The following is an 11,918-nucleotide window of genomic DNA, read 5'->3' on the forward strand; positions in this document are numbered from 1 at the left end:
GGACGGATGGATTTCTTTGTATAATTAACATGTATGTTTACTTACGAAAAAAATAAAAATTGTATGTATTCCGTATGTGAGATACTTTGGGTTTGTTTTTTTCGCCTGAAATAAAATGGGATTTTTTTTTTGATTTGATTTCGCTTGAACTATGGCTTTGTTTGGTTCATCTAATTTTGTCGGAAATTATTTTTTTCTATTTTTTAATACTTACAACATATTTTTTTCATGGTGTTTACAAAAATGGTTCTCATATGATTTAATACACTTAAAATATGGTTGAGAGATAATTTAAAATGTAATTAAGGACCTGTTCTCTTCAACTTAATTTCAGCTCAGTTCAGTTAGCTCATTTTAGTTCAGTTTCTAATGTCCTTCTCTCATAAACAATTCAGTTCTGCTAAGTTCGGTTTAGTTCAACTCAGTTCAGAAAATCTGAACAGGCCCTAAGTGGGTCATGAGCATTAAATAAGAGTAATACTCCCCCCGATTTTAGGTTATAAGTATTGGCACATAACTGCTATTTACATGGCAACTAAATAGCAATTATTAGACAAAAGTCATGATTTTTTTTTCTAGTGGTACAAATGTTATACCGCTATTACCGATAATGGCTACAAATAGTAATACTATAACAACTTAAACTCTAGTAGTATAAAATATATGTATAATACTATATTAAAATTACCATTGTAAGTATAATAGTACATTAAAAATACCACTGTAGCAATAAAAAAATCATAAAACTTAAGTGAATCTACGAGTTAGCTCTCCTATATGCTTCTCAAACAAATAGCAGTTATGGGCCTAGTTGTACTCCTGTTTTTAAATACTTGCTTCATTTTTATATGGGAAAAGTTTTAGGAGAAATTGGAGAAAGTACGGAGTAATAAAATATGGAGGTATAGGCCTGGGGTAGGGAAATAATAAAAAAAATGTAAAAAGAAAAGGTTGGAGGAGAGACAATTTGAAAATAAGTAAATAATATTTATGGTGGATCCACTAGGTGAGAGAAATTAAATATTATATAAGCTCTCCAAATAAGGAAATGAAACAAGTATTTAAAACGGCCGAAATGAAAAGTGGAGAAAATATTTGAAAACGAAGGGAGTAATACAACTTTAGCCAAAGAACATTTCCCAATTATATTGTGTTGCAACTTCCATTTTAGAAAAGTGTTGTAATAAAAAAAACCTAGCCTCCTCTCTCTCTCTCTCTCTTTCTCTCTCTTCTCTCTCTCTCTCTTTCTCTCTCTTCTCTCTCCTAAACTTAGCCTCCAGTGGGTGGAAAGCCCCAATCTTTGTTTCTTTTAAGTTTTTTCCCCCCTTATTTCTTAGGTTATAATAATGTCTTCCTCAAAAGAAATGGTTTATCTCCTACGAAAGACAAGGTTTTTTCAATCTCCTTCGAAAGATAAGGTTTTTCGAACTCCTTCGAAAGACAAGGTATTATCTACATTAAATTTGGTCTCCAGTTGCACGGGGCTGCAATTGATTATGTTTGGATTCGGGTTACAAAATCTGCACAAATTATTTTGCACAAAGTTATGAAGCGACAATGGATCCACTCAAAAAGTTGTATGAGATAACGTGAAGTGTTAAATTTATATATTTGGATTCTTAGCCCTTCCCTGATCAATTCTTATTTGATTTTGTTATTCATATCGTGATTTGTCAATTGTAGATGTGTATGACTTTCATTAATGATATTGTAAGAAGGGTGTTCCCATCGTATGAGATCTTTCTCCTTAGATGCCCATGGCCCTTTAAAAGCCTAGGACTTTACACTTGTTAGGGTGTATTAGGATTTGAATTCCTGACTGTTTGGGGGACCTTGAATTAGAAATGATCCTCTTATCACGCTTTTTTGTAAGAAATAAGTAGGAGTTGCCAATGAGTTTTAGGAAAACTCATAAACCTTGTTCATGTCTTTCTCCCAAGTAGAGTTCAATGGATAATTAGCACGAATCGTAAGTTTACCCATGCCCAAATTGGTCTATGTGTACCAGAAATGAGTTCGGGAGCGAGGGTACTAAAATAACGTTCTTTTAGGGAGGAATCGCTATTCTAACCCTAGTTACGGCCTCTATTAGCTCTTCCTTTTTCACAATTTCATCACCAAACAATATATGCAACGTGGCTCCTAAAAACTAAGTTAGTTGATTTTATTTACAAGCGTTAATCACGAAGGAATTATATTGCAAAAGTCGTTATTCTTATTTAATCAATATTCGTGAAAAGAACAAAATAAACAATATCCGCCTTGTCTTAAGTGATAAAACAACAATTAATTATCAAATTATACTCTTGATTAACGAAAGAATACTATGTGAATTAATTAATTAAAAGTTTGTTTAAAGTGATCAAACAACACTATTTATTCAATTAAAGTTATTTAAACAATAAAAGAAAAGTGTTTTATCTAAGTGCTCAGGAAACTAACCTTGCTTGTTTTATTTTAAATCTCCATTTAATGCGTTTATGGACTTTCTTTCTTCTTTGTACCTCCAAGGACTTCAATGGATACAATTAGGGTTGGAAAGTATTTGGGAAGAGAGAAGAAAAAGTAGTAAAATAGTAAGAGAACTTGACAGATTAGGGTTTTGAGATTGCTAGGTTTAGAATTCTTATTTTTCGATCCCCGTAATGCTGAAAGAAGACCCCTATTTATAGGCGTAAGAATCTAGATTTAGGGTTTTAGAGTTGTGGCGCCAGGTGGCGTGCGCAACTCTCCGAGTCGCGCTGGGTACCGCGCGCAACTTACTGAGATGCGTTGGAATGCGGTTTGCCTTATACAAAAACGCGTTTTTAAAACTTCCATAACTTTTGATTGCAAAGTCAAATTTAGGCGTATGAGATATCATTGGAAAGCTTTGAATGTCTACTTTCCAATTACTTTTGAATTGGGTTAAGATATGTTATGGCTCAAAAGATATGGCCGTTTGAGTGCAAGGGTGTTGGTTTTAGGGCCCGGTTTAGTGTTATGATCATAACTTCTTCGTTTTAGTTCGGAATTGGGCTTATAATATACCGTTGGAAATCTCTTTGAAAGGGATATCCATTTGTATAGGCCATTCACAGAAATATGATGGTTGTTTTATCTATTTGGCTCGGTTTTCAACGATGTAACATATGTTGGATCTAATCATTGCATTTGCCGCATTTGGGTCCGTTATTAATCAAGTTTAAACATGTATGAGCACGTTTTAGGCCTAATTAGTAATCGGACAAGGCTTTAAGATAACTTGGTCTCAAATATGGGTTTTAAAGTTACTTCATAATGCATTTCGTAGTCCATAAACACTTCAACTTTGATTTACCATGAAGAAGGGGTTTTTGTAACACATCATCACACTTCTTTTCAGGACGAGAGGCCAAAAGTAGGTGTCTACAGATTTATATTGTCCTTTGGGACTTATTTCCAAAAAAAAAAAAAAGTGTTGTAAGTATTATAAAATGGAGGAAATATGAACTTATTTAATTTTATATGAACTTATTTTATCATAAATGAATTTATTTTATTTTATCAATCTAGACTTTTTTTTTTTTTAATGAAATTTTGAACTTATTTTATCTAAACTTATTTGTTTGAATTAATTTTGTCTGAACTTATTTAGTGTAAACTTATTTATATTAAATTATTTTTTTCTAAAAAAATGTTAATATAAGATGAAACAAACTAAACCTAAATTACTCATTAAAGATTGGGATTTCTTTTTCTAAATTATGGAAATCAATTTACATAAATTTCAACCTCATCTATTTAAACACTATTAGAATGAATTTTTTCTATTCAAATATCATATTTTATAATTAATACTACGTATGTTTTTTTTTTTAAGTTGCAATGATTTGACTTTTGCACTATTCTCACAATATATTATAATTCTCAATAATGATTTATCCTAAATGAAATTCATAATCATGTGTATCCTTGTTAGATTTTTCCCATTTCATTCTCAAATTATTAAAGTCTTAGATTTTTACATATCGATAGTTAGAGAAAAATATATATATAAGTAATTGAAACTTTTTTTTTTATGTAACTTAATAAGTAACTAAAGCTAAGCATTGGCGGGTAAACCTGAAATGAAAGATGTTGCGCTTAAACTAATAAAATAAAATAAAATAGAGGATTTATCTTTTGTATAATTTTTTTTTTATTTTTTTTATTTTGATTACCTCATGATTCATAGATGGAACGTCGGGCCTGTTCTAATCTGAACTAAACTAAGTTGAACTGAATTGTATATGAAAGAAGGAAATTAGAAAGTGAACTGAATTGAACTGAAATTAAGCGAAAGAGAACAAGTCTAAATGCATCCAAAAGTCATATAGTTACACTTATTAAGTTTGCGTACTAGAATCTACTAGGAGATCAAAAGGGGAAAATTATTTCATTTTACCTAGAGGTAGATGTGGATATATACTACAAAAGAAATTATTCCTTAGATCTTTATGCATAATTAGTTTAACTTTTTGAGAATAAAAATTGTAGAATTGTAAGGATAGATTTAGAGGTTTGTAGTTGGAGGATTATTTATTGTAATGAGTAAAGTCCTTTTCTTTCTTATTCTTCATTATTTAATTAACTTTACAAAAACGTGTATATATGTTGAACATTAATAAGGCATTGATTGTTTCTTTGAATTATTTATTTATTTATTTATTTATTTTTATTATTATTTATGGATAGTTAACAACAAAATAATTCTATACCATTTGTCAAAAATAAAATAAAATTATATACTCCATGTTAGATGTGATCTTGTGACCCACAACATTTCAAAAAGAAAAAAATTATAAAATGTTTCAAAGGAAGGTCATGTTCTCATCAGATTATTTTCAGTTCAGTTCAACTCAAATAAGTTCAGCTCAGTTCATCTTCTAATTTTCTTCTCTCATAAAATATTCATTTCAGTTCAATTCAATTCATTTAAGCTCTAATAGAAATTACAAACAAAATTATTACTATGAATAAATTTGACACTTAATTTGTATTATCAAAAAAGAAAGAGTAAATCTCTAAAATTAAATAAAAGAAAACTATATAAAGTGAAAAAAAACAATAAAGGCCTAGAATTTTAGCAGGGTCAAAACTTTAAAGAGCACGAGTCGAGTAAGTTATATTGTCTTGAAACATTAACGAGCACGAGTTGAGCACATGAAAAAAGTTTTCGTATGAAGTCGAGCACCGCTTAACTCGTGATCGACTCGCTCGATTAGCACCCTAAACACACCGCCAATGATTAAAATTAATAAAAGTCTCTTGCTCTACGTGGTATGTAAACTCATAGTTAAAACTTAGCTAGGCTAAAACTAAAAATAGAAAACAAGCATTACATTGATCAAGAAAAGTAATTATAAGTAGGTATACCCACGACCCTTCTTTAATCTTGTTCAACTTAGGTAGCTTGCTCTTGTTGTTTGGGCTTTCTACCTTTGTTTAAGAAGTCTTTTGGTTTTGATGTTTTGGCCTGTGTTGGGGCTTTAATTGGTAGTACCTCTTATGGAGGGTAAAGAAGTGTTGTCTAGCTTTGGGGTCTTGTTGGGCAGTTTTGCTCTAGTTGTTAGAAATTGCAAGGTCAAGTTCAACCTTGCTTGTGGTGTTGGTGGACCTACGTTTGCATACTTAGTATAATTATGTTAACATAATATCAGGCCAAATGTGTTTGATTGATTACAAGTAGTATCATGCTAGGTTTGGATTGGAAGTTGTGATTTGGATGTTATTGGTGATTGGATTATGAAGCATGATTTATTTGTGATGGATTAATGAATGGAAATTAATAGTTTGGAATATTATTTATGAATCACATATTTATTTATGGCATGTTAGAGAGCATGCTTAATTAAACTAAATGTTTAATTTGGTTTGGAATATTGAAAAGGAATTTTAATATGGTTTATATAATTTTTATTGATGCTATAAGCATGAGGAAAGAGCTATATAAGTGTCTATGTACACGAAGAATAAATTGTATCTTGGTGCCTTAGTGCACTTAAGGTGTTTTTAACACCGAGGGATAGGATTTGTGGCGCTTTATGTGTTTAAGGTGTCATTGGCACCGAGGTAGAATTTAAAAGGATTCAACATTAAATATTATGTGGTCACTAATTATTCAAAAATTAAATTGGTATATTTGATTGTTTGAATAATTATTGTTGATTGAATGATTATGGTTTGAGAGTCATCACCAAGTTTCATAATCTGTAAATAACGTAAAGTGAAAGAGATTACGCACCAAAACTCTTGGAACGTATACACCTTGAGTATGAACATATGTGGGTGGGGAGTTATGTGACTTTATATTTGAGCATAACTTCTACTGGAGTACATGACGCTATACATTCCTTTTATTATTATTATGCGCAGGAATTCCGCCACTTACGAGTGGTTATTGATGCTGGAACGGTTAGCTCCCGTGTCAGTAACCTTAAATTTATTTGGGGGAGGTTGAGTGGGAAACTCATTTGATGTGTAGTCAACAATAAATAAATTATGTAGTGTCTAGTGAGAACTTTTATTGAATGTTGTATGCTTTAAAAACAGGTGCAACGAGGTAAGTTGTGTGTTGATAGGAAATCGTATGTTAGTGTGTTAATACGCTTATGTACTCAGCTTTGCTGATTGTGTGTTTTGTGTGTAAGTTGCCCTTGTCTTTATCTTGGCCCTATGATGACCCATTTTTAATAGAGAGTAGTAGAAACAAGTAGTGATAAGCTTTTCAGGTGATGAAGCATATTCATGAATAGGCATGAGTGAAGAGCGAATCATGCTAGTTTCCATAAGTATATGAATGTGTTATTGCTTTATTTATTTATGAATTTATTTATTTTATGTGACTAAAAAAAAGGGTTTTGAATTTCGATTTTGTTTTAATAAGGGCCTACAATGGTTCCAAGTTGTAGGTTGACTTTATTTTACTTCGTTTGACTTTGGTTTTACTTTACTTTCGTTGTTTGATTTTCAATGTTGACTTGGTTTGAAACGTTTTGAAATTAGTCTTCCGCTGTGTGTCTTTGATAGTTGTCTTAACCTTTATCACGGTGGCGGTAATGTCTTAGATATTCCTATTTAAAAGTTTTAAATAGGGCAAAACAAGTATTTTAAAAGAAAGGAATTTCTAGGGTGTTACACACGGTGAGTCGAATATATGTGACAATAATTATCTAATATCTGACAATAATATTGTAATATATGACATTAATATTCTAATATTAAATTATGGGAAATTCTCAATTGTAAGCCCCAACTTGTGTAACACTGAAATGGTAACCCTATTTAATTTTTATTATATAAAATTACCTTAATAAAGAATTCATTCCCACTAATAATGTTATCTCAATAAATGGTTAGTTAAAATTAACTATGATTAGTTTTTTTTTGAAATAAATAAATACAGAGTAAAAGAAATACTTATTTTTTTTTAAAAAAAAGAAAGAAATAAATCACCACCACCGCCACTAACAAACCCAATGAACACCTCCCCAACATCCACCCTCACCGTCACTCATCCACCACCAAATCCGACCCTAATCCAAACCCTGACCACCGTGTTCCGAGAACCCTTCGACCTCAACCACCATGCGCATGAAACCCCCCGACCTCAACCACCGCGCGCACAGAACCCCCCAACTTCGATTGTCGTTCCGTTTAAGGGTTAGCCACGCGTCAAAGGGAGAGACAGAAGGGGAGAGATAATGTGGGGAGAGGAAGAAGAGGAGGTTGAAGAAGTGTTGGTGAAGGAGAATCCAGTGAATCCTGCCATTGATGGGTTGCTCAAGCTTTCCTGTTTCAAAGGAGATTGGAGAAAGAGAGTTGAGTTTTTTCGAGGGAGGGTATTTAGGGGGTTTTGATTTTGGAACTTTGGACGCCGGTGTTCCGACGGTTTAGGGTCACCGACGATTGGGGGAAGATTGGGCGCTGTTGGAGAAGCTTTGCTGGATGCCGGCAGTGAAGGGGGGTGGGGGTGGGGGGGAGGGTGATTGACTGGTGGAGGTAGTGGTGTGTGAGGCTGTTTGGTTTTTTTTTTTTTTTTTTTTTTTTTTTTTTTTTTTTTTTTAACTATTTAATGAAATAAGGTTACAATTGGGATAAATTTCTTAATTAGGGTCATTTTGTGAAAAAAAAAGGAGGTTACCATTTCAGTGTTACACATATTGGGGGTTACCATTGAGAATTATTAATGTCGTATATTAGAATATTATTGTCGGATATTAAAATATTAATGTAATATATTAGAATATTATTTTAAGATCATATCATATAACTAATACTACTTCCATTAAATGTTATGTGCAACTTTTGCCAAAAACGGATGACCAATGTTATGTGCAACTTTTCATTATCTTTCCTATTTTAGTAAACAAAAAAACTTAAAAAACTTATATACCCTTACTTAAAAAATCAGATTTGAATAATTAAGTGGGATGATCCCATTTCCTCTCTCCCTTTTTAAGTGGGGTACTGGGGTGGTCCCATTTTCTCTCTCCCTCCTAATAAAATCATATTTCCCTACCTTTTTTTAAGTGAGGTGGTCCCATTTTCTCTATCTCCTTTCTTTAATTACTTCCCATTGCATTAGCTAATCTTTGCCCTTTAAATTTTGCCTTGGTAACCGCAACCCCCTCTAAATTTGCACATAACATTTAACGGATGTAGTATATAAAGTTAAACTTTTAGCCAGGTCATGAGACAACGACACTTAGCGTTTTAACTTTTCGCCAAATGTCGTACCACGTTGGATATATTTAAATAAACTTCATAAGATAAAAAAGTTAGTTTAGAATTTTATTTGGATAGAATTTTAGTATAAAATTGTTAGTTTAGAGTTTTATTTTCGATAAAATACTTATATTTCAGATGTACAAATAGAATTATAATTTTACTTAAAAAAATGTTAGGGCCTGTTGTGATTGACTGAATTGAGTTAATCTGAACTTATTGGAGCTGAACTGAATTTATTGGAGCATAAATGAATTGAATCAAACTGAATATTTTTATAAGAGAAGGAAATTAAGCTGAGAACTGAATTGAACTGAACTTATTGGAGTTAAATTGAACTGGAAATAAGCTTAAGAGAATAGACCCTTAGATTATAATTCTAAAAAATTATTATATAAATATATTTTTTATATCATATTATTTTTTGGAGCAAAGGAAGTAGTTCAAAGCGTAAAACATACATTTATAATATATAATAATCGGTTAAAATAATATACTTTACAATCTAATAGAATTTTATTACTATGTAGACTCGTCAATTAGGGCCGGGTCATGAGTTATCTCGAATTAGTGTTCAACCTTTGCCCAAAGTTTTTGGTTCGGGTCAACCCAACGGGCTTTGAACATTTATTTTATTTAATTTATTTTGTGCTTATTTTTTTAATGTATTAAATCGAACATTTCCACCAAACATTATTATTAGTCATTACCTACCTAAGCTACTAGATAGCAAATCGTCACAAAAGCATATCAATTCCTAACTAATTTTGTATCAATAATATATTTTAAAATTTATCTTGAAATTCAATAAACAATTCGGATATCACATCAGGCACAAAACTAATTTTGATCAATAATATATTTTAAAATTTGATATATAGATTGAAAATTGATCTTAAAATTCAATAAACAGTCCGGACATCGCACGAGGCACAAAACTAGTATATAATATTGTTGTACATATTGGACTCACGACGAGTTTGGTCTCACGCAAAAGCTCATAGTGAGTCCGGTCTCACACAAAAGATCATCGTGAGTTCGGTCTCATGCAAAGCTTCTCTAATAATATATACTCCGTCAATATCATTTTAATTTCCTTAAAAAAAATCCAATATCATTTAATAGGCAAATATTTGAAATTAAATGACTTCCTGCTCCTAAAAAAAAATCAATCTAAAGGTTTGGCTCTTGCTCCTTCTTCGCTCTTGTTTACACCTAAAGGAATGGGTGGTTTGGGTATTCGACATCTGGGTCTTTTCAACTTTGCCCTTTTAGCCAGACAGACTTGGCGTATTATTCAGAATCCGCAACTTCTGGTGTTGCAAGTTCTCCGAGCAAAATATCCCTCACTCCTTCTCCTTCGTTCTAAGGGTTGTATCTCTAAGCCTTCCTGGGGTTACAGAAGTGTTATCCATGGTCTTCAAAATTTGAAAATTGGCCTAAGTTGGAAGATTGGGAATGGTTCTCTGGTTCCTATTCTTCAGGATTCCTGGGTGCCTGGCTCTCCTATGCACTTTAAGGACTCCCTTGCTGGATCGCTTCAGCCGACTCTTGTGTCTTCTCTTTTGGATCCCATCACTAATGCTTGGGATTCCACTTTAGTTCATGCTTTATTCCCTCCTTCCATCGCTTCCAAGATCCTTAGTCTTGAGCGTCCTCCGCAGTCTATGGATGATTATGTTTACTGGAAATTCACTAAGGATGGTGTTTTCTCCACCAAGTCTGCTTACGCCCAGTTAGTTCAATCTTCGGGGTGGTTTCATCAAGTTATTCCTTCCATTCATCCTCTCGATTGGAACAAGATTTGGGCCTTGCCTATTCTTCCTAAATGGAAGCTTTTTATTTGGAAAATCCTTCATTGTGCTCTTCTTGTGGCAACTCAATTAAGAATTAAGGGTCTCCCGGTAGATCCTTCTTGTTCCTTCGGTCATTTGGTCCCTGAGTCTATTGAGCACCTCTTTCTTCATTGTTCCTTCACTAAACGGCTCTGGGTTTGTGGTTCTTTGGGTATTAGACCTCCAGCTCTTGATATCTCCTTTCAGCAGTGGTTCATTTCCTTACTCGCCTCCGTTATTTCTTTAAAGGACGGGGAAGGTTTGGACTCAATCTTGTCTTTCACTTGGGCCATCTGGATTCTTTGTAACAACATCTGTTTCAAACAAGCGACCTGCTCTCCGCTTCAGGTTTTTCAAGTTGCGCAAGACTGGAATCAACACAGTTTGGCTGCTAGAGATTTTTCTCCCTCAGTTCACTCTCCTCCTCCTGGTTTCAGTTCTCAGGTGCACTCTTTCCATCTTATTGGGAGGGATGATATTTCACCCAGTGTTGCTCTTATTGTGGATGGAGCTTGGGATTCCCAAGATTATAGAGCAGGTATCGGTTGGTGCTTTTACTCTTTAAATACTAATGTCAGTTTAGGAGGTGCTGCTCGAGCCTGTTTTGCTCTCTCTGCCTTCCAAGCTGAGTTGCTCGCTTGTCTCTTTGGGTTGCGCATGGCTTTTCAGCGTGGATTCGTTCGTGTTCTGCTTTGCACTGATTGTATGTTAACTATTTCTACTTTGCGAAATTCGTCCAAGGACATCTCCACTTTCTGGATTCAGCAACAACTTCGCGATATTCTCCCTTCTTTCCTAGTGTGTCTTATTCAGAAGGTCTCTCGAGATGGTGTCCTCCCTGCTCACCATCTTGCTACGTCAGCTAAGAGACGTCAGTTAATGAGTTACTTGTTTTAGGTTGTTTTTTTGAGTTGCTCTTTGTCAAAAAAAAAATGACTTTTGGCTAGATGAAGTCCCAACCTTTTTTTTTGAAAACAAATGAAGTCCCAACCTATGGATCGCAATGTAATGAAAAATAACTTTAATATACTAGGGCAGCCAACGCGCGCGTTGCGCACGGAATGACTAGCCTTTGCAACTTAATTTTACTTGTCTTGTGTTTGCACTTCACATGGAGGAATAAAAGACCGGCAAAGGAATATACTACCTCTGGTTCAATTTACTCGCAACAAAAGATTATTTTATGTCTCACAAATAATACCCCTTTGTTGCGAGTACATTGAACCGGAGGTAGTATTTCTATTGTTTAGGCATTGTTTGTTTGTAGTCGTGCTGAGTTGAATGCTATGTGTGAAATATCTTGTATATTGAAAAAAATCTTTATTTTACTATTTGTATATGGTGATTCTGTTAATT

The sequence above is a fragment of the Chenopodium quinoa genome, unplaced genomic scaffold (assembly GCF_001683475.1).
Source record: "Chenopodium quinoa cultivar QQ74 unplaced genomic scaffold, ASM168347v1, whole genome shotgun sequence".
NCBI lineage: Eukaryota > Viridiplantae > Streptophyta > Magnoliopsida > Caryophyllales > Amaranthaceae > Chenopodium > Chenopodium quinoa.